Source organism: Schistocerca serialis, chromosome 5 (genome assembly GCF_023864345.2).
Source record: "Schistocerca serialis cubense isolate TAMUIC-IGC-003099 chromosome 5, iqSchSeri2.2, whole genome shotgun sequence".
Taxonomy (NCBI): domain Eukaryota; kingdom Metazoa; phylum Arthropoda; class Insecta; order Orthoptera; family Acrididae; genus Schistocerca; species Schistocerca serialis.
Genome location: NC_064642.1, coordinates 316,107,602 through 316,131,780, shown reverse-complemented (window position 1 = coordinate 316,131,780; position 24,179 = coordinate 316,107,602).

Sequence of the window (24,179 nt, the reverse complement as noted above, 5' to 3'; positions counted from 1 at the left end):
AGTTATCATTATATCTTTTCTTTGCAGAACACCTGAGGGTCCCATTGGAGGTGGATTTTTATGTTTGGGAGGAAAATGATGTGATAACAAGGGGCAACTCACTTGCTGAGTGGTTCCATGATTCCATCTCTAGTGTCATACTAGCCCATTTTTCCGAAATGCAGGAAAGATGGTCTGGTAAGGTACTCAGCCATATACGTAACTTTGATGTCCACACCTATGTATTTTTTGAGTCATCAAATGGGCGGGGGGGGGGGGGGGGGGGCGGATCCAGCTATATCAAACATTCAAAGGACATAGCAGATAAAAAGGCATGCATCAATGTTCAGAATCTCGAAGACAAATTGTGCTTCTTATACCCCAAAGAAAGAGGAAAGTGAACCAGAAGAAGAAGAGCGCACTGTGCAGGAAAAAGAAGTGAAGCATAAAGTTGTCGGATCCCTCTACCTTTCCGAAGTAGCTGGTCAGCGTCCTAAACATGTAGATGTGCTGTTGTTCTACAAGGGCAATAAACAGCACTATGTATGGGTTAGAAACATGTCCCACTTACTTTTAGCCCAAAAGAGTAAAAAGAAAGCTACATGTCATTCTTGCTCTAAATACCTCAACTCTTATGCTACATGTGAGGTTGTAGAAAAGCATTTGATTGATTGTTCCATCCAGGAACAGGTACATGTGGGAATGCTAACTGAGGAAAACAAGTTTCTTAAGTTTAAGAATCTCTACCACAAGGAGCACTGCCCTTTTGTGGTATTCTCTTATTTCGAATGTCTGCTCTCTCCTGTTATAGGCTGTGAGGGAGACCCAACCGTCTCTCATACAACCCTCACAGAGTGATAGATACCATATGCAGCTGCTTATCAGATTGTATGTGCGTATGATTCAAGTAAAAATTGTTTCATATTATATGTCAGGATAATCCTGTGAAAAAAAATTGTATCTCTAAATGTAATTTCATGTGTAGAACTAAAAATTTCAGTAATATTAATATTAGCACTATTCATGTGTGTATAAATATCTTGTAATCTGACTTGTTCCACATCATATCGATAAAATAATCGTGAAAATGATCTACAGAACATGACATAACTAAACTAAACTAAACTGAGCTTGAAGATCTTCCGTGGTAGTTGACTGCATTTATGGCACTGACATCCCCATAATCGCCGGCCGGAGTGGCCGAGTGGTTCTAGGCGCTTCAGTCTGGAACCACGCGACCGCTACGGTCGCAGGTTCGAATCCTTCCTCGGGCACGGATGTGTGTGATGTCCTTAGGTTACTGAGGTTTAAGTAGTTCTAAGTTCTATGGGACTGATGACCTCCGATGTTAAGTCCCATAGTGCTCAGAGCCATTTGAGCCATCCCCATAATCAAATCGCAGGAGAATGATGTCTCGTACAAGAAAGCTGTCAAATGCCATATTTGTAGACTACCATTAAACAGAAAAGCGGAAGCCCCATGTTCCTACCACTGTCATTTAATAGGGAAATTCTCTGGTGCGGCACAGAATGCATACAGCCTGAACTACCATGTGCCAAGACACATACCTGTCTTTTTCCACAATTTGAGCCGGTATGATGTCCATTTCATCACTGTCCTGCCTGAGAGCACTGAGAGAAACACTTCGTTCTCCAAGCAGATCGTCTTACATTTCCTGGACTTACTTAGATTTGTTCATGCACCACTTAATAAACGTGGTGCGACGATGCATCTCACTAGAGGACATGCATCTCACTAGAGCTGCATTTCCCAATGACGCAAAGTTTCAGCTCTCAAAAAAGAAGGGGGGTCTTTTCTTATGAATACATCATGAGATTCTATGGAGAGGTTCAACGAAACGACACTGCCTGACATCTGCATTCACCAGTAACCTTGCAGGCAATGCCATAACGGATACAGAGTATGGACTCGCAATGAATGTTTGGCAGGAATTCAACATCTCTGTTTTAGGGGAGTATGCAAAGCAATATATGGACATGATGCACAACCATGAGTGGATATACTCGAGAAATTCTGGAGTGTACACATGACCACATACACTCCAGATCCTGCGTTCTATTAGAACACACCAGGGCTTTTGTGGGGTGCAATGCTAAAAAGAACACGTGTCAAGATTAAGTTATTGACTGATGTCGATATGCTGCTCTTTTTCGAATACAGGATGCACAGGAGACTTTGCCAATGTGTCTGTAGGCACACCAAGGCGAATACCTGTGAATGGGCGGACAGTTCAAAGCATCTGAGGATGAGAGTCACATCATGTACTGTAAAGTCAACAAGTTATATGGGTAGACCATGCAATGATATCTACCTGTTGGGGAGTTTTGATGGCTACCCAAGGACGACATCATGAGATTAGGCGATTTCACAGGTCTGGTAACTTATTCTGGTCATGGAGGTAGACAAGACGTATCCTTCTAAATTGTACGACATGCACAACTATTTGCCTCTATGTCCAGAGTACTTGGTCCAATGCAATCGTTCCACCCACAAACCGATGACAACGGTGGGGAGGGGTTGGGACAGAGGTACATTGTGCACTATAGAGACATCCAGTAGTGCATTAGTTTGGAAATGGAACTGTTTAAAGTCATCTGTGACATGCAGGTTGAAGGAGTATGCTGATGGTAATACCAAACAGAGGGCTCACAGGACATGTGACTTTGAGAGAGACTTTTTTAAATTAATGAATGATGCCATTTACAGGAAAACCATGGAGAATTTGAGACCACCACAGAATTCATTTAGTTCACAGCTTGGTGGGGCATTGTGGTGCACAGGATTATGTCGCCTGGCCGAATTTTAAATGGGCCACAATATTCAATGAAGGATTGGATGCAATGGAGAAGTTTTTATAAAGTTCGCAAAACTTGTGTATGTTATTATGTGTATATTGGACCTTTCCCAATTCCACATGGACTGATTTCACTACGACTTCATGAAGAAGAAATTCGCTGATCCAGTGTTACTTTATATGGATAGAGATAGTTTCATCGAATGCGAGGAAGGTTGGGGGCCATATAAAGTACCTGATTAGGTACAATATACGTATGACTATGTGGCGAATAATCCTTACAGTATTATACCTCAAAACAAGAAGGTTATTGGCCATATGGTTCACAGACAGAGTAGTTTGTGGCTCTTAAATCGAGAATGTATGCATTCGATACACAAACACCCGCCACTCAAAGGCAGGCTAAGGTTGTGCATTGTGCAGTCTCCCTGACCCTCACGATTGATAATTACTTGGAGAGCCTCCTACCTGGTGAAGATTCTTCTTCTTCTCCACATATGGAGCACCAAGCGAGCATTCGATCATGTGAGCCTGAAGTGTATACTATCTCACAGCCTAAAATCGGTCTGTCACATCATGACGATAAACGATTCATCTGTGAGAATGGGATCGAGACTCCACTGTACTCACACTATTTGCCTGAGTGATTGTGTGTGGTGTTTATTTGTAAATAGTATATATATATATATATATATATATATATATATATATATATATATATATGTGTGTGTGTGTGTGTGTGTGTGTGTCTATATATAGTTATTTCTTTTCACCTGCTGCTACACATTCCACTGCATATATATTTTGTTTTCACTTGTCTCCCACTCTCTTTTCTACATCAATACATTACAAAGTATCTGTAATATTGTATCAATGAAAAGATACTCTCTGATATTGTGAAAGATGACAACTGCATTACTAAAGAAAAAAAAGATTGCCATGGGGGACATAGTTTCTAGTTATATGAGCAAAGATGATAAATACGGTACAAGGAATCTGTAACACTGCACCAAAGAAAAAATTTTGAACAGCAACAACTGCTCTACAAAAAAAGACTGCCTTAGGTGACATAGTTTCTAGTCATATGAACAGTATCTAGTCATTAAGAAAAAATGTAACTCTACTCAGTGCGATGTATGTCTGTAATATATATATATATAGTGACTAAAACTGGCAAATATATAACATCCTCTTGATCTTTTCATTTACAAAGAACCCCAACATATATTTTTTGGTAGTGCCAATGAACACAAAAATGTATTGCCATCATATATTTAGCTTAGAGTCAGTTGGTAATGGTGGCACTCTCCTTTTTTCCTTAGTGTAAGTATGCACACTACTGAGTGAGCTATAAGGGCATTGTATCTTTACTCGAAAGTGAAAAATGTGCAAAGAAATGTTTTTTTACAGGAAATTTATTTTTTTCTTTTAATTTTGGACAATACTGTGGGGAAGATAAAATTATGTAAGTATGCATCCATTTCTTCATAAGACATATCAAAGTTTTTTGTGAATACATCTTCAGAAGTGTTCTCATTAGTCAGATTTAAAACAGCATTCCAAATATTGCCATAAAAATCCATAAACATATTCCCACCAAAGAACACAGTCATTCACTGCCCACTGAATGCTGAACTGGTGTACACCAACTTTCTGAATGTCGCTTCCTTTAAATGTATATTCTCTAACCTATCCTCATCATCGATAATTTTAATACTTTTCAGATAATCACGAACACACACTGAGTGACAACCCTGTAACACAGGAAGTGCAGTTTGATTGTTGAACAGAGAAGCGATCTTTGCGAAATTCTCACATAAAAGGCAACACTCATACAGTGAAAGCATAACATTCTTGTCACTAAACGGAGGATTTTCAAACGCTTTTAGAATACTGTGTCATTTTTCCTCCTATCTACGTAATTCAGTAGCTCTCAATTCGTTCGAGCAATCAATCATTCATGATAGGAAACACAGTCATAGCTCAGTCACTCAAAATGATTCTGAAATTTTACTTGTTAGAATGAAATCAGGCGATGATTCTTCTTCTCTGCAGGCTCGTGCTTTGCGGCAGTCTGCTAATCTGTACAAATAAAATGCCTCGTAATTTTGGGAGCGTTGTATAATCAGTCGGGAAACCTCAGATCAAGCGGATATTTGGCTTTGATGAAGTTTAACCTTCCGAAGAAGTAATGGAGCTCTTGGATTATTAAATGCAGGTTCGTATCCAGTCTTTCGGAAGTTCCCTTCTGATTAACAACTACGCAATATATCGATAAATATCATTAATTCTCAAATGTCAAATACACACCTTTTGTATGAAGGAGCAATCTATATATATTTCCTTTTTAATCGTACAGTTCGTATCAGTTATCTTCTGTGATAAATCTCAATAATCCGATTACAGTTCTTCCAAAACAAGCTCAGGCTAATCGGCACGACCATCTCGGAAGCTTTTTTCTTCTCTCTTTTTTTTTCTAACAACCACCAGAGAGAGTACTACAAAGAATACTTATGCGCTCATGGCATAGCTATTGTATGAACTACTTTTCGCATGGATTCTGCGAGTATGAAGATAGAAAATTAGTAAACGTCATTCAAGGGTAGAATTGTATCAGAATAATTCATCGAATATAAAGAGATATTACAACTGAACTCATGACCTGAGGACATGTACAAAACTATTCATTTGCTGGCACTCTCATTGAGGTTGTACATAACAGTGAAAAGCAACACTTTAATGTATGTATTATGCCACTGTGCCACCCAATGATAGAGCAGACACAGGTGATAGTGGTAACTTACAATCACAGAATAACGGTTCCTTTATATCGTCCACTGATATATCGTTGGTGAGACGCTCCTAATTCTACAGCGTTGGAGGCTCAAAGCTGGACAATAGGCGCAGTGGGAACCTGAAGTTCATCAAATCAGGTAAATGCAGTGGAAAGTGAACTGTTCAAGGACAGTGTGGGCAGATCTATCAATCTCCGACTTTATCTTATGAGTGCAAGAATACTCTGTGACTTTAATTCACACAGGGAAACTGAACAGTCTAAACGTAAATTCCGCACTATGATTGATGTGCTAGAAATATGTATATAAACTAACTGCATCGATATAGGACGCTGTATGGTATACTCTGGTGTATATGACCAAATGGACATACTACACACTCATCTTTCTGCATTCAGAATCTAGTGTATGGTACTTGCAGAGTAGAGCAAATGTGGTTTACTGAGCACTGGCTGACATTGCAATTACAGAATAACTGGTAAAATTGATAAAATTTATCATGCTGTCAACTACAGTGCTTATAACACACACCATTCCATATTGATGGTGTCTTTTCCATTCCATCCATCCACTGGTATGTTGTTGATTACCACATAAAGATTGACTGACCCCACTTGTTTGAGATGGATAGAGCCTTGGCAGAACACTAGACATCTGCTACTCATCACTGCGGAGCTGGGGGTTAAATGTAGAGGTCACTGCCTACGGAAAGTTGTTTGGATGCATTCCTCAATGCTGCAGACATGTCATATTTCAATATGCTGTTATACCTTCCACATTCTTTTCACCAATAAGATAATAGTACCTCTTTTTATTTCTGCTACCCTGTGTATGTTGTGAACTGGTCTTCCAGCGATTGTCAACACCAAACAGTGATCATATACATTATTGCAAAGAGAGAAAACAATGTTCTCCCCTTCACTGTGGAAGATAATAAATTGTCGTGTGACTAGGGCCTGCCGTCGGGTAGACCATTCGGCGGGTGCAAGTATTTCGATTTAACGCCACTTCAGCGACTTGTGTGTCGATGAGGATGAAATGATGATGATTAGGACAACACAACACCCAGTCCACGAGCAAAGAAAACCTCCGGCCCAGCCGGGAATCGAATCCAAGCCCTTAGGATTGACATTCTGTCGCGCTTACCCCTCAGCTACCAGGGGCGGACACTGTGAAAGATGAGATTAACTGTATAGGTCATCACCTTTGGATGCCTGTTTGGAAACGCTCCACAATACTATGAACTCTTCCAGTTTCCATAGTTGTGATGTGTTCCACTTTTTTGTCAATGAGAAACATTGCATCTGTGATTTGTTTCTACCGTTCTGTGTGTTGTGGTAGCAAGCATAGCTTACACCATGCGATGTTCAGCTTTCTGTGAGAACCAATGGATTGAATGTGTTAATATCGGCTTAGCACCTGACATAGACCTCGAAGACATGGCAGAAAAACAAAATGTCTGACGTTGTACAACGCTGTAGTCATACACTGCTTGGATGTGTTGCAGCAGAAAAATAATGTATTAGACTGCTTATGAAAGAACAACAAAGGAACCCTGTACTGTGTTTGAAAGCCAATGGGATATGGTCTTCTTCTAGTACAGGCGACAAAGCTTTACACATGTCTGTGCAAGCGAGTTTGAGCAATGGCCACCTGCTCTACTATAATGATACGTGTATATGTAATATGCTCTATGTCAACCTGCATAAAGTGTTTGTTTTCGATACATAGGAAGAGAGAGACATGGTAAAACCTTATAGGAGGTTCTACTACCAGGAGTGATATGACTGGTTAAAGTTTGGATGCAGTTACTTCATGACAATTTGTAATTTATACATGCAGAATGCTCTCAAACTATACAGATTGTGCTCATGAAACTAACAGAAATCGACTGTATCTATTCTAATGGAATCATGACTGTTTTGATTATTATCATCATGATTGCGTGTTTACAAATATGTATTACCACAAGTCCTGTGTTATTTCATACTTCATAACCTATAATTATAAAGTAGACAACACTTGAATTATAGTTCATTATGGAACCTAGAAATGATAGTGTTGTTCGTAACATGTGAGTGGATTGCATGAAATAGGTTGTTCTATGATGATCAAATTGCTTATGATGCTAGAATGCAAGAATGTGCTGCTATTGCAAATTGTAGTCTGCTGGATTTGGACTTCTTCAAGTATAGGTGACAGAAACTGTACACGCAGGTCGGTAGAGGGGAGTTACGGAGCGAAAATGTCAAATGTGAGCACACAGATGATATTTGTTTTCGATGTATTGGAGGAATGTTATAGGGCTCTCCACTAAGTGACGTTAGGAACTTCTATTACAAGGCATGCTCTCACGACTTTTTTTTACACTTTGTTAATGCCAGTACGAGTAACATCACATTGGTAAAATGGGACCTGCCATAGTGTACGAAAGAAGAATGCCCTTTTGAATTACAGCTTGTTGTTGTGGAACGTAAAATGATAGTGTTTTTCCCGACATGTGAACAAATGGTGTGAACTGCTGTATTTTGCAACATTATTTAACGTGTCTGAAATGTTTGTAATACACATAGGCTTGACAGGTTATTCACAGACACTGATTTGAATGTGAGGGACACTCTAAAACCATGTAATTTTGTCCACAAAACTTAAAGAAATCACTTAACATAGATATTTTTTCTTTGGGGTTTAAATTCTCGGTTTTTCTTTACTCTGATGAAAGTTTCGAAAGAACGAGGACATTCTACAGTGATTGGTAGTTTTTGCAGAAAAATAGTGGAAGTTTTTTCGATTTTACACAGGGTCATTATGTATAGGAGATGTGTACAGCACTGAACTCTGCAGTTTTGTCATCTGTAATTAGTGGCAGTGCTGTAGTTTTTTTTCACTTCATTGGATGTCACAAAATAACAGGAGGTGGGGGAAGAGAGAGATTCGAATTGTATCCTGCAGACTACCGTAAAAACTATAAAATTTTTGCTCATAAAACCAAGAGAAAATGCACTGAGCCTATTTTCGTGGAAACAGTGCATTTATTATCATCACGATTGTGTTTTCTTTTTTTTTAACAGTTGCTCGCTTATAGGAGGTGTGTTGACATTAAACAGAATTGTTCTTCATCACAGAATGGCGTGTGCTTGTAGGCAGACCTGCTGGAGGCGTGAGAGCAGCGTTGGGGGCGGTCCGGCATACCTGTATTTTAGAGACAAGTGCATCGGGATTGTTGTTGTGGTCTTCAGTCCTGAGACTGGTTTGATGCAGCTCTCCATGCTACTCTATCCTGTGCAAGCTTCTTCATCTCCCAGTACCTACTGCAGCCTACATCCTTCTGAATCTGCTTAGTGTATTCATCTCTTGATCTCCCTCTACGATTTTTGCCCTCCACGTGGCCCTCCAATACGAAATTGGTGATCCCTCGATGTCTCAGAACATGTCCTACCAACCGATCCCCTCTTCTAGTCAGGTTGTGCCACAAGCTCCTCTTCTCCCCAATTCTGTTCAATACCTCCTCATTAGTTATGTGATCCACCCATCTATTCCTCAGCATTCTTCTGTAGCACCACATTTCGAAAGCTTCCATTCTCTTCTTGTCCAAGCTATTTATCGTCCACCTTTCACTTCCATACATGGCTACACTCTATACAAATACTTTCAGAAACGACTTCCTGACATTTAAATCTATACTCGATGTTAACAAATTTCTCCTCTTCAGAAACGCCTTCCTTGCCATCGGGATAGCTATCGTTTACCTCACTTTGGCCTGTAGTCTGCCGGCGTTGCAGCCTATTGTTTAGGTCGACATCATTTGCGCAGACCGACAGCCTGGACCATCGAGCCACATGCTCTGCTGGGGATGCATTGGACTGAAGACCCTGCTCCCAGATATGGCGGGGGGCTTCAGTCAGTATAGACAGCACGCAGAACTGGTAGAAGCTGTCTGTTTGAAAAAGTAAGCTAGTGCGTTTTCCGGAATTTCATTATCGTCCCAGTCTTTCCGAGAAATACATTTAACAGATTGCAGAAAGCGTCTATCTGTGACTGAGTTCTGCAGAATGGAGACAGTATATCTCTGCCACCAGATTTGTGGACCATCAGCAAGAAGATAGAACAGGCTTGTATGCCTACACAGGTGGGAAGAGTGAGAAAGAGGGAGGGATGAGGGGAAGCAAGAGTGGCTCTAAGTTGGTTAGTTTGTGACTGCACATCAGTGCATCGATGAGAATACACATGCAACTTCTGCCTCTCCCTCCTGGTGCTATCTTTTGGGACAACGATTTTTCCCAATCCTCAGTACATGTGTTGCATTATGATCATTTGATTACAAGTGATTTTTTTTCATGAAAATTTCGGTGTGTAATTAGAACAGTGAAGCATTTTTCATCAGTTGTGACAGCGTATATTGGCTTTTCTGAATATCAGTTACCTGGGCTGGAGGGTGATTGTCGAGCAATGCAGTGGGAGCTGTTTGTACGGAACTCTGGCGTCAAACAGCGACAGACACAGTCCTCATCTGTATATGCTTACAGGTAATACACTTATTAAACACTTCTCTGTCCAACACCAGCATCTCGTCAGCTGAAAATATTTCCCGCCGAAAATAAAGATGGTACCTTCCACTACAACCTTTTTCCTGTCAGCTTATAGATGAAGGGATCATCCTATGTAGTTTGAGTACGTCTGCCACTGGTTTCGAGTGGTATTGTGAAATTTTTTTCCCAGCAGGATAGCACCAGTTGCCTGTTGTATGAAATCGTCAATTTTTGAACTGTATTGGGATTTTAGGCACTCCTTGTGTAGCACTATGCATATAGATGTGTAATTAGGAGCGATCTTTATGACTAATTACGTAATTAGGACCGATCTTTGCCTCACTTTCGCAATCAAAATAAAGAAAGTGCACTAACCTAACCTTGCTATCCTGCATCTGGACAGTTTCCATGTAGGGGGGGGGGGGAGGTGCACTTGGGCTTTCTGTCCAGAAGTACTGGGGTTTGAGTCCTGGAAAGGGCACTGCCATATTTGAATTTCCTGCCAATTCCAGGGTGAGGGGTGGGATTGGACGTCAGCACAGCCTTAGGACAAAGAAATTTCCGCCATTTTTAAAATTCCCACCAAAGTTCGAAATTACCACCAAAATTCGAAATTACCACCATCAAGACAGGTGGGGTAGGGGGAGTGGTGGGGACCCATGTGTTGGCTGGGGAAACACATGATGTCGTCTGGGGTGGAGGTGGGAGATGCAGTAGGGGCATAATTATTTGATCGATTTAATTAATTTACATATCAGTTTGACATCAAAATTGCACCTGGAACCTCATCACCCTACTTCTGTTATATACACAGGATACAGATGCACTTAACTTCTCAGTGTTAGTGTTGCAGAGAACGCACCATCATGGCCATGGGAGTATTTTTTCTCGTGGGGGTGGTGGGAATGGGGAAGAGATGGCAGGGATTTTACTTTTATCAAAAGTGCGTAAAACATGTTTTCTGACAGTCAGTAATGTGAATGTGTCCATACGGCTATATACATTGTAAAGAGCCATTTGTCTTCTCAGACAGGTGGCTGAGAGCATGCTATGGGCAAGACAACACTTCCTCCTTGGTGTCCACCGTGAACCGCAGTGCTACTGCAAGATTTGTGTGAACCGCTGGTTGGAGTCTGGCGGTGGCGGCAAGGGGGGCGGCTGGAAACAACATTAGAGGCGGGGTGGTGGAGATGTGTGTTGGCGGTCTTGGATGCAGGCAACAGCGGTGGGGGCGACGCTGGCTGTAGCCTCTGCAGAGAGGTTCAGTTCCTTGTCTGCAACTGTTCAGTCCCGTGTTTTACGTGTGCGTATATGGAAGTTGTGGAATGACGACGGACGAAATTCTTATTCGTCTCGGCTTATCGACGGAGGCTGCAGGAACGCTCCCCAGACATGTCGGTGGCCTCAGAGAGTCAGTGACTTGATAAGTAGAAATAGTTTATTTTTGCTAGACTATGGCCTTTTCCCAGTCTCATTTGAATGACAGTAACATATATACAGTTCACATTTTTCCATAGTTATTAACTAGTATTATAATAATGTCACAGACTAATAACGAATGGTTTATTTCTTTTTTAATTCTTTAATTATTTGTTTAAAATATTGTGTTATGGTCGGCTAATTGTCCTTTACTCCTTTTTATTCCGCCTGGGAGCTTTGGCAGAACGTCGTTCCCCACACAGTTTCGTTAGTATTGTTATTATTCTCGAATCAGAAGCATACAAATTTACAGTAGGCATACACATCAATAAATATGTACATATATATACACAAATTGTATTTATATTACATGTGCCCAGTACTTTGCAACCTCCAAGGCGCTTGGAGTAGCTTGGAGGAGATCAATCTTCGTGCAGGATGTAGGGCACAAAAGGCACTGGAGCATGTGGCTTGTGGTTTGTTCTTGTCCACAATCACAGGACGTATCTTCTGTTATGAAGCCCCATCTCTTCAGGTTGTCTCTGGATCGTCCAACTCCTGATCGTAGCCGGCCGCTGGTGGCCAAGCGGTTCTAGGCGCTTCAGTCTGGAACCGCGCGACCGCTACGGTCGCAGGTTCGAATCCTGCCTCGGGCATGGATGTGCGTGATGTCCTTAGGTTAGTTAGGTTTAAGTAGTTCTAGGGGACTAATGACCTCAGATGTTAAGTCCCATAGTGCTCAGAGCCATTTGAAACAAATCCTGATCGTAATCTGTTTAAAGATTTCCACAGCAGCCAGCTCTCGTTGTGTCCAGGTGGTAGTTCTTCAGCTCCTGGCGTCTGCAGGTGAGGCGTCGACTTCTTCCATAGCTCCAGCCTTGCCTTCTCTGGTGAAATGGTGAGCTTCTCGGATGTTCTCAGGAAGCTCTTTCGCGATCTCAGCCGTTGCTGTGGTGGATTATGTCCGTGCAGTGGATGGGCACTGTCCTGTTCCACTTTCAGTCTCTCCTTGTTGGCAGCCACTGTCTCAGACCTTGTGTCAGTGGCTGCTATTCCGCCATCACCCTGCAAGGTCCGCTGGTGGCTTGACCTGTGTGACTTGGATGCTATCTGTCATCGTCCTTTGAGAAGGGGTAAGGGGGAGGGGGGCACTGCTGCTGCTCATCCCATTCCTGTGACAGACACCATTGTTATCAGTTCCTATCTGGTAACCAGTGAGTACTTCTGGTGGACCTGAGGCTTGACTCCTGAGTACAAATCTTCAACATCAACGAGTGCACTTCGGAGAACGATGCGTAGAGTTGGAGTCCACCAGAGTCAATGGGTCGACAGCTGCTCCATGACGTAACAGCCGTCACTCGACTCTTCGCTGCACTGACGAAACTGCAAAACGAGTGCATGCCGGCCTTCTGCTGCTGAGGAGGCGCTGCTCTGCCAGCCCGGCTGTGGCGCGGCACTTTCGAAGACAATCCTGTATTATTGCCTAATAAATGTGTTATAGTCAATGATGATTTCTTGGCGCTCTCGAGCATAGTTCGGCCCTCACCACAACATTCCACCCAGCTCTTTCCTGATGACTGTGGGAGCCTGGGACCGGGCTCCTATAAGACCACGGAAAATGTGAAATAATTCACAAAAATGGTTAAATTGTAGAAACTATGGGAAAATACTAAAAATTGCAAATATCTGGAAAAATGCGCATAAGTGTGGGAAATATGGAACAATACGAAAAATGTTGAAAAATTTTGGAAAATTGGAGTACTTTCATGTCTGCCTGGCGTTGGTATTTGTTGGTGTCTCGAATTAAGAAATTCTAATAATGTTAAATTTATTTTGTTATTAACAAATACCCAAACACTGGCCCTCTCACTAGACCTCGAATGAAGAAACTTACATAATTAATAATACTACTACTAACAATAATAATTTACAACAAATACCCACACCCTCGTCCTATCCCTAGCTCTCGAGTGACGTGACTTAAGGTAATTACAATAAAATCAATTTTACGAACTTCCAGCATGCATTTTGTTGTTGCCGGCCGCGGTGGTCTAGCGGTTCTAGGCGCTCAGTCCGGAACCGCGGGACTGCTACGTTCGCAGGTTCGAATCCTGCCTCGGGCATGGATGTGTGTGCTGTCCTTAGGTTAGTTAGGTTTAATTAGTTCTAAGTTCTAGGCGACTGATGACCTCAGAAGTTAAGTCGCATAGTGCTCAGAGCCATTTTAACCATTTTTTTTGCATTTTGTTGTTAACACATAGCCACACACCGAACCTCTCCCTACGGTGAACAGCTCAAGAATGAAGCCACCCACTCAAGTTCTCTATGTATAAAAACAGGGAGGGAGGGGGTGCCAGAACTGTATGGCCCAGGGGGAAGAGGTATGTGGGTAGGAGACGGAGAGAGGGGGTGGGGGTTCTCCTGGATGACTTTGAATGTACCACAGCATGTGCCTGTGATTCCGAGGGGAAGAGGTGCGTGATAAACTTGAATACGCGTATAATTAGCCCAAGCGTATTAACTTGATATTGGAAGTCCTTATCAGTGACCTTGAGATAAGATTGTAATCGTGGCCAGAATCCCTCCTTGACAACTATTATCTCTTTAAATCAAGTTACCTGTCCCTTTAAATCGCCTAATCTGAATTAGTCCTTTTAAATCCCTTTATTTTGAGATAAGTGTTCCTTTAAATCTAGAAGTGACCCTCGACAACTACTGACATTAAACCGTCGTCTTCCTTCCTTCAGCTGAACAAACCATCGCATGGTAGGTATTTCCAGAATGACGATGACGTACTATTGTGGTGAAACGTTTCCTAAACAGAATATTACGTCATAGGTCTGAGCCCAGTCGTTCATCGATAGCATTGGAGTGTGAATTATAGAGGAGGCGTAACACAATCAGCCAGTTTCAAGGCCGCAATTTCATGTAATTCTTTTGTTTTCAAAGTGACAGTTTGAATTTCATGGATACCCCTCGTAGTATGTGATTTGAACATTAGTTTGTGTTGTCTATTGTTACGATTGTTTCAGAAATTGATTAGCTTGTCAGCAGATTGGGTTATTTCGTAGGAGCTCTACGAAGAATTTTGTGTTCAAGTGCATGGGTATGACGGTTCCGGGATTGCCAAGCTTTCTTAAAAGCATCGCGCAGTCTTCAGTAAATGTTACCTGTGGCAGGGAACGCCTGTGACTTGCTACAGTCACACTGCAGTTCCATGGCCGTTAGGAAAGCATTCCACTCGTATCCCGAGAGAGGCACAGCTCGCCAGCAGCGCTCAACAGCCAACGCACTGGGCGACAATGTGGCGTTGTTTCCGCAGAAACGTTCCTTGTCCAGAGGAGGCGATGCCCGAGTCACACTTGGAATCCTCGGCGTCGAGGTCTTTGTTGAAGAAGGCGAGCACGAGGAAGCTTCTGGCCAGGCCGTCAATCTGCGACATGGACAACGCGCTCTTGCGGCAGGTCTGTCCTTATTCCAACCACTTCTACAGTAACTATGCTGGCGGTCCAAGCTACACGAACGACGGGTCCGTTCTAGAGTGCAACTTCAACTCTCGGCTTTGGGTCACGACATCATGTGTGACGTCACGAGTTTACGATACGAAGGATGTAAAAGGCCTGCATGGACGGTCTGTTATTAAATGCTATCTCTGGTTGTCTTAGTAACTGGCGAAAGCTGTGCTGTTCATTCCGAACATGTCACGATTTCTTAGGAAGTGATTAGGGAGGAACCTAAGATAACAACCTACAGTTGCGAGTGAAACGAGCAGTTACCGTATTTACAACCTTTGTTCTCAGAAATGATTGGCAGTTTTTTTTTTTTTTTCGAATAGGGCACGATTTCATTTAGGATTTACTTCGATGGTATCGTTCTATTTTAGCGCAAAATCTCAAATCAAGTTGTCGATTCCACGGTTCGTAATTTTTCGTGATTTCTCATCAGTTGTGCAGCGAAATTTCTATTAGGATTTAAAATTTTTGTTACCACTCTTGCCTTCTTTAGCTAGTTACGTTAGAACCTCGCTAGTCCGACGTCGGATTGTCCGACCATTCCATTTCCGGAGGTTGATTGTTAACCGTTGGCAGGTGCTGTAGCTCGCTCAGTTTCAGTATGAAATAACTTGTTTCTAACTCTACCAATAGGTGTTATTGTGCACTGATAGTGACAGTATTCCTCTTACCTATTAAAGTGTGTATGACTAAATTACGGGATCAACTAAACGTAAGCATGTGACGCTGTCTTTTGGGCAGAAAACTAGAAGTGCTTATAAGGCGAGTTTCTTCAAAACATTGAAAATGAAGTAAGGGTTTGGGTAACGACTGTTAACGACTACAGAAAAATCAGGAAAACTCTTGAAAGCCTTACAATGATGACTAATGGCGAGAGAGAACTGAAAATGCGCAATACTTTGAAGAAACCTTACAGTGAAATGACAAATAATTCTTTGTGGGTGTGGTTTGAGCAGGAGAGAAGAAAAAGGACTCCGTCATCTGGGGCAACCATAAAACAAAAGGCACACATTTTGTATGAGAAATTAGAGAGAGAGACAATGAAAATGGAAACTTTATAGCTAGTGAACGCAAAAAATGTGGAAAAAGGACACGGCATTCGAAATGTAGCTAATTAATTCCAGCAAGTTGCTGTCTGCTGGCGAAACAACAGCCAATGAATTTGTTCCGAAATTTGAAAACTTATGTACAGAGCTTGAGCTGATCCCTGTTCTATAACATACTCGAGTCTGACGAACTACACTACTGGGCATTAAAATTGCTACACCAAGAAGAAATGCAGATGATAAACGGGTATTTATTGGACAAATATATTATACTAGAACTGACATGTGATTACATTTTCAAGCAGTTTGGTTGCATAGATCCTGAGAAATCAGTACCCAGAACAACCACCTCTTCCCGTAATAACGGCCTTGATACGCCTGGGTATTGAGTCAAACAGAGCTTGGATGGCGTGTACAGGTACAGCTGCGCCATGCGGCTTCAACACGATACTTCAGTTCATCAAGAGTACTGACTGGCTTATTGTGACGAGCCACTTGCTCGGCCACCATTGACCAGACGTTTTCAATTGGTGAGAGATCTGGAGAATGTGCCGGCCAGGGCAGCAGTCGAACATTTTCTGTATCCAGAAACGCCCGTACAGGACCTACAACATGCGGTCGTGCATTATCCTGCTGAAATGTAGGGTTTCGCAGGTATCGAATGAAGGGTAGAGCCACGGCTCGTAACACATCTGAAATGTTACGTCCACTGTTCAAAGTACCGTCAATGCGAACAAGAGGTGACCGAGACGTGTAACCAATGGCTCCCCATACCACCACGCCAGGTGATACACCAGTATGGCGATGACGAATACACGCTTCCAATATGGATGCGACCACCATGATGCTGTAAACAGAACGTGGATTCATCAGAAAAAATGACGTTTTGCCATTCGTGCACCCAGGTTCGTCGTTGAGTACACCATCGCCGGCGCTCCTGTCTGTGATGCAGCGTCAAGGGTAACCGTAGCCATGGTCTCCGAGCTTATAGTCCATGCTGCTGCAAATGTCGTCGAACTGTTCGTGCAGATGGTTGCTGTCTTGCAAACGTCCCCATCTGTTGACTCAAGGATCGATACGTGGCTGCACGATCCGTTACAGCCATGCGGATAAGATGCCTCTCATCTCGACTGCTAGTGATACGAGGCCGTTGGGATCCAGCACGGCGTTCCGTATTACCCTCCTGAACCCACAGAGTCCATATTCTGCTAACAGTCATTGGATCTCGACCAACGCGAGCAGCAATGTCACGATACGATAAACCGCAATCGCGATAGGCTACAATCCGATCTTTATCAAAGTCGGAAACGTGATGGTATGCATTTCTCCTCCTTACATGAGGCATCACAACAACGTTTCACCAGACAACGCCGGTCAACTGCTGTTTGTGTATGAGAAATCGGTTGGAAACTTTCCTCATGTCAGTACGTTGTAGGTGTCGCCACTGGCGCCAACCTTGTGTAAATGCTCTGAAAAGCTAATCATTTGCATATCACAGCATCTTCTTCCTGTCGGTTATTTTCGCGTCTGTAGCACGTCATCTTCATGGTGTAGCAATTTTAATGGCCAGTAGTGTATATAATTCTCTCTACAAGGACTCTTGCTGTACAAAATAATTCAGTGCGTGTCAATGCAGTACTGTAATAAGGTATGTATAGTTGTTAAGTTTTCACTAGCAGTTACAATACCTTACCATACGATACAGACGTATTTTATAGTACAGACAGTACTGTACATTACACTTTCACGTGAGGGCTTTTAGTGTGCTGATATTTTGTTTTTGATGTGTTACTGCTGTAACGCGAACGCAAATTGGTCTTAAACGATCAGTGTCGCCCCCGGATCACGTGACAATTCCAGCTGACTGTTGACAACAAGAGTAGAACGGAATGTTTTCTCCAGAGATATTTCTACTCTGTAATGTTTGTAAGGAATGCTGCTTGTTCCAAAAAAGTTGTGATGTGTGAGAGTGTGATTTGGATGGAACCTGAGAAACTAGAAGAAATTATATCTTTATTTTCTTCCCCACAAATATTCTAATCGTATCATGTTGTATGGGGGTTGGTTTGAATGGAACCTGATAGCGCAGCTTAAATTTTTGGTACAGAAAAGGATCAACTGTATTCTCATAGAAACAATCAGCGTCTGTATTTTTTCCCTCAAAAATATTTGCATGTTTCTTTCCATATTTGGCATGATTTCCGAGAGGGAGGTTAGGAAGAAACTTAAGAGCACAAATTAACCGATTTCATTGAAACATTTAGTCCTTATAATTGTCATGTTCTTTCTTACAATTACTTGGCTGCGTTTATAATGTGGCATGTTTTTTGAGGGTGAGGTTAGCCAAGCACCTATGTGCATAATTCAATTGTCGTGAGTGAAACAAGTAGTTATATTATTTATAATTCTGGTTTTCACAAATATTTGGCTGTTTCCTACGAATGTGACGTCGTGGGGCCGCTGCCTACATGAAACATTGTTCTTATAGAGGTCTCGTTGTGGTTGTTACCGATAGCTCACTCTTATGGTGGATGTTTGTTTTCGTGTTGTGGTTTTGTAGTAATGGATCGGTTGAATGGCATGGAGCCTTTGGGATTTGTTGGTTAGTTATCTGATTTCGGTTTTTGAGCTGTTAATTTTCGTTATTTATTTATTTATTTATTCATTTATTGAGTCCTTTGATCATATGTAGTACAGTGTATAGGATGATATTGGACTTGTTACTAAGTTCAAAATGATACATATTTAAATAATCATTTTTCAACAGTTTCATTAGTTGTAGTTCTTACAATGATACAATGTTACAAATTACAGTAGTTTTAGTTCTTAACAGTTATTCTGGTCCAAGTATTCCTTTACTGAGTAGAAACAGTAGTACTGTAGATATTCTCTGACAGATCTTTCAAGCGCACTAATATTTTGTAAGCATTTTATACTATTTGATAGTCTGTTATAGAGTTTAATACCCAGATAGCATGTACCTTTCTGATACAAACTGCTACTGGCTGGGGGTACATGCAAGTTATATTTTATTCGAGTATTATAATCATGTATGTCTTTGTTTTTTAAAGTATTATCAACATTTCCAATCATGTACTTCTTTATGTACATTAGTGTGTCAACAATAAACATACACAGTAGAGGTAGTATATTCAGTGCTTTAAATATTGGTTTGCAGCACTGTCGAGCACCACTCCCTGTCATAATCCTAATGGCTCTTTTTTGTATTCTGAAAGTCCCTTGAGCTGCTGGGGAATTTCCCCAGAATATGAGTCCATACTTGAGATGGGCATTGAAGTACGCATAATAGGCACACAATAGTGCCTGTTCATTTATGCATCGTTTGAGAACCCTAAGAAAATAGCAGCCTGTGCTCAGCTTGGCATTAATTTGTTCTATGTGTTTGTCCCATTTTAAGTCTCTTTGTATCCAGATGTCGAAAAATTTTGTAGCCTCATCATTTGCAATAGGGTGTTGATTGATTTTTATTTCTGGATATATCAATGTGGTATTTTGGTGGTTATGGAAATTTAAGGCTACTGTTTTGTTGTAGATTATTATCAACTGATTTTCTGCTGTCCAATTAGTTAGATGTTTTGTAACTGTGTTAACTCCTTCTTGTATATCTTCATTTTTTGCTGCTGTTACCAGTATTGTTGTGTCGTCAGCAAACAGTATTACTTTGTGGCAATCAATATGTATATCCAAATCATTGATATATAACAAGAAAAGTAGGGGTCCCATTACCGACCCTTGCGGTACCCCGTAAGTGATTGGGCTTTCTGATGATACATATTCTGTGATTATTCGTGCTTTATTATCTATATGTCTGATGGATACTTTTTGTTTACGGTCGCTGAGAAATGAACGAATCCAATCATTTGCCAACCCCCTAATTCCATAGTGCTCTAGCTTCTTCAATAGGGTTTTGTGGTTTACCATATCAAAGGCTTTGGTTAGGTCCAAAAATATACCTGTTGTTTGTTGTTTTTCATCTATTGTTTTTAATACAGTAGATATGCATTCATAGATTGCTGTCTCCGTTGATTTCTTGCTTCTAAAGCCATGTTGAGTATTAGATAGCACACTATTTTTGTTTATAAACTTTAACAACTTACTACACATAATTTTTTCTATTACTTTTGAGAAACAGGATGTTAATGTAATGGGACGATAATTTATTACTTCATATTTGTCACCAGCTTTCAAAATAGGGATGACTTTTGACGTTTTTAGTTGATCTGGAAAGATGCCTGACTCTAGGGAACAGTTGCATAAGTGATTAAGGGGGTCAATTATTAGTCTGATTCCCTTTTTAAAAAGGCCTCGTGTGTTATTTTTTGATTAAGTCACCGTTTTGCAGGGATGTGTCCGGTATTCTTGTCTTCGTTTTAGCTATATAGGTCAAGCGAAATATTCGAATCCAATTGTGCGTTTTTTGCTTCTTTTGATTCGATTTATTCTACAGAAATTCATGAGCATGATTTTCCTATATCTGGTTGCTTTAGAATGATCTTGGCTTTATTAACCTCGTTTTTTGTTATGTTCCCACCCGAAACTTCCCATCCCCACGGTTGTCACGTTAATTTCATTTTACTGGCTGACTGAAATGCTTCGCGTGTTTTTTTATGTTTTCCACCGTTATGGTCTACTTTTGGTCGCTATCTTCAAGAACGTTGTAGTAACCTTTTCTAATGTTTTGTCTTCGCTAGTGTACAGTGAGGCGTAAATGTTCCGTATTATGGCAGTTTTAAGCCATTTTGATAGAGTTGCTCTTTGGTTTACGTTTCTGTTAGTTATTCTAAACCTTACATTGGGCATGCAATCATGTCTGTGCAAGTGTAAGCTGTTATCGAGTATATGTGTGAATAAATATGTTGTTTTCTCCGTTACCTTCATATTTGGCGACGCTGACCAACTACGATACGTCCACGCAGGCTTCGGCGTTTCGCTCAGTTTCGCAACATTGATGCCTGTAACTTCCGCGTTTGCCGCGCCACGCTCGTTCCCACACGAAAATGTACGATTCACCAGTCACAAACGAAACAGCAGCCAACAATGTAATTAACAGGGTGACGATTAAACTCCCATCATTCTGGCAACAAAATGCTCTATTATGGTTTGTTCAGCTAGAAAGTCAGTTCGTTCTTGCACAAATATCGGCGGATGAGACTAAATACAGCTATGTGGTCGCAGCGCTCACGGAGGATCTGGCAACAGGTCTTGGATATAACGGCCACGCCACCGGATACCGAACGGTATGCATGGATTAAAAACGCATTGCTCAGCGCTTGTCGCAGTCAGAAGCAGAATGGCGAGAGAACCTTTTGCACACTGAAGAGCTCGGAGATGGCACGCCTCACAGCTACTGACTTTTAGGAACAGTGGCAAGTAACACTGCAAGTGAAGTGCTGTGGAATAGATAGAAGATTATCGGCAGACACCGAAAATATACTCATAATATGTGCGGGCGATTTAAACACACTGGCACAAACTGCAGACAGTTTAATTGAAATGTACCCTGCATCAAGTGTCTAAAAATTGACGCCGCAACAAGAAAATGCGCCCAACAACGCACAACCGTCAACAACCGCGCCGCCAACAGTCACGAGGCCGTAATCGATCACCGTTTGCACAGATTCTGTGTTGGTATCGCAGGAAGTTTGGTAATGATGCGCCAAAGTGTACGCCATCTTACAAGTGGAAGTGAGAATCAAATACTTTAGCAGCGACAACAACTTCTATTGCAAACACATGCGGGCTGTTTGTGACGGACCGCGATACAAAACTACAATACCTGATCGATACAGGGGCAAACGTTATGGTGTACACAGCAAACCGCCTACCACGGCGGAACTGTGACGATTGCCGTTTATTCGCCGCTAATGCCGCTAAGATTAGAACGTACGGTCGAGTAACATTATTCCTTAATCTGGGGCTACGCCGTGTGTTTGAATGGCAATTTACAGTGGTAGATACACCGGGGAAAGTGTTGTGTCAGTCCATTAGCACAGTCACAGGCGGTACACCGTACATATAGATACTGGATGGATACCCTGAGATCACTCAACAATCGCCCAATCTCCCACCGTTCAAGCACACAACCAACCGTTCACCAGATTTTGACCACATCACGGCCGTCAACTCACGCTCGGCGCAGACGTTCGACACCTGAAAAGCTAAAGGCGGGAAAACAGGACTTTCGCATCGTGCTGATACAAAGTATGTACAGCGTTTCTAGAAGCAGCTGAGCAGCCCATAGCAGCTGGGCAGCCCCGATTCACGTCGTGCCTAAAAAGGACAATGGATGGATGGCGTCCCTGCGGTGACTATCACCAACTCAATGCAAGGACCATCCCTGACCGGTACGAGGTCCCACACACAGAAGGCTTTTCTCCAAATGTTCGTGGTAAGACGATATTTTCTACCACTGACCTAGTCCGAACATATGATCAGATCCCTGCAGCTACAGAAGACATTCCCACAAAAGCAGTGACGACGCCATTTGGCCTGCTTCAGTTCATTAGGACGCCATTCGGATTGCGTAAGGCAGCTCAGAGTTTTATGGACGAAGTGACAAAAGATTAAATTTTTGCTGTGTGTACAGAGACGATTTGTTGGTAATGTTCTCATAAGAAGAGGAGCAGTTATGGCATCTGACACAAGTGGTCGATTGCCTACACACATGGGGACTAGTAATTAATCCTATCAAGTGTATTTTTGATGAGAATGAGGTGTACTGCCTAGGGCATTTGGCCAACGCACAGGGTATTCGAACAAAAAAGTAGAGGCCATAAGCAAATACACCCATCTTATCAGTCAGAGAACCACGATGGACCCTAGGAGTAGTAAACTTCTACCAACTGTTCATTCACAATTGAGCACTGACAACTGCACTGTTGAACTAACTACTTAAGGGCACACTGAAGCCTAACCACAGAGTGCTTTGGACTAGTGAGGCAGATGCCGCATATCGGGCTGTGAAAACAGCTGTAGTAGAAGCCGCCCTAGCAGCACACACTGTTGCACATGCCCCACTTGTGCTTGTGGTTGATGCTTCGTCAACTGCTACTGGTGCTGCACTTCAGCAACAAATTGATCAATCTATAGTCATAAGTTGTCGCTATCTCAGCACCCTTGGGCAGCATATGACGCAAGAAGTAGGGCAAAGAGAGAGCTGGTTCATTTTGTTAGTGTGGCTTGCCTACGTCAGGGGCAGATATGCACTCAGGGGTAAACCTATTGTTCTCCTTTGATTGAAATGTCATTAACCTATAGTTCTCCTTTGATTGACAGGTCCTTAACCTATCGATCTCCTAAAAGGATCCTTCCTATTCATTAACAGGTCCTTAACCTATTGATCCCCCGCACCCTCCCCCTCCCTCCACCCCCCCCCTCAGGAAACCTCCCCTTCGTTGCTACAGGTACATTTTCAGGTCTGAGTTATCGGAATAGCCCCTCTCACTCTTATCAGTTTGATTAACTACTTAATTAAATTGATCACTTAATTAACATCTCTCCTCTGGTGAACCCCTCCCCTCCCACCCTCCCTCCCGAAAATTGCTGGGAAAAAGTCGCAGTTGATTGATCATTTGGGGGAATTCGATTGTAGTTCCATCCAGTGTGTTCACCATGAGGTCTGGAGTCCAGTTGACTTAGTGCACAGTACTGCCACCAGGGGGCGATGTCGTCCCTTCCATGACATAATACAAGATGGTGGTCGGTGGGGGGGGGGGTTCAGGGATGGATTTCATGTAGTTCATTTATTACACTGATACAAAACACTCTCTCTGATGTGCTTGTGGTGGCAATACACAGCCTACAGACCTGCAGACTACTCGTCAATCACCGAAAAAATGTAGTACACTTATGTACAGACATGCAAATAACTCGTAAATTGTCAAAATAATTCATGTAAAGGGCTCTGCAAACGCACTTGCCAATAGTCAACTGTCGAAATCATGCACTACACAGCCTGCACACCTGTTCACAAAATAATGCAACAGATACGAAAACAACTCGTAAATCGTCAAAAGATAATGCATGTGTAATGCTATTCAAATGTGCTCACAATGCTTAAACAG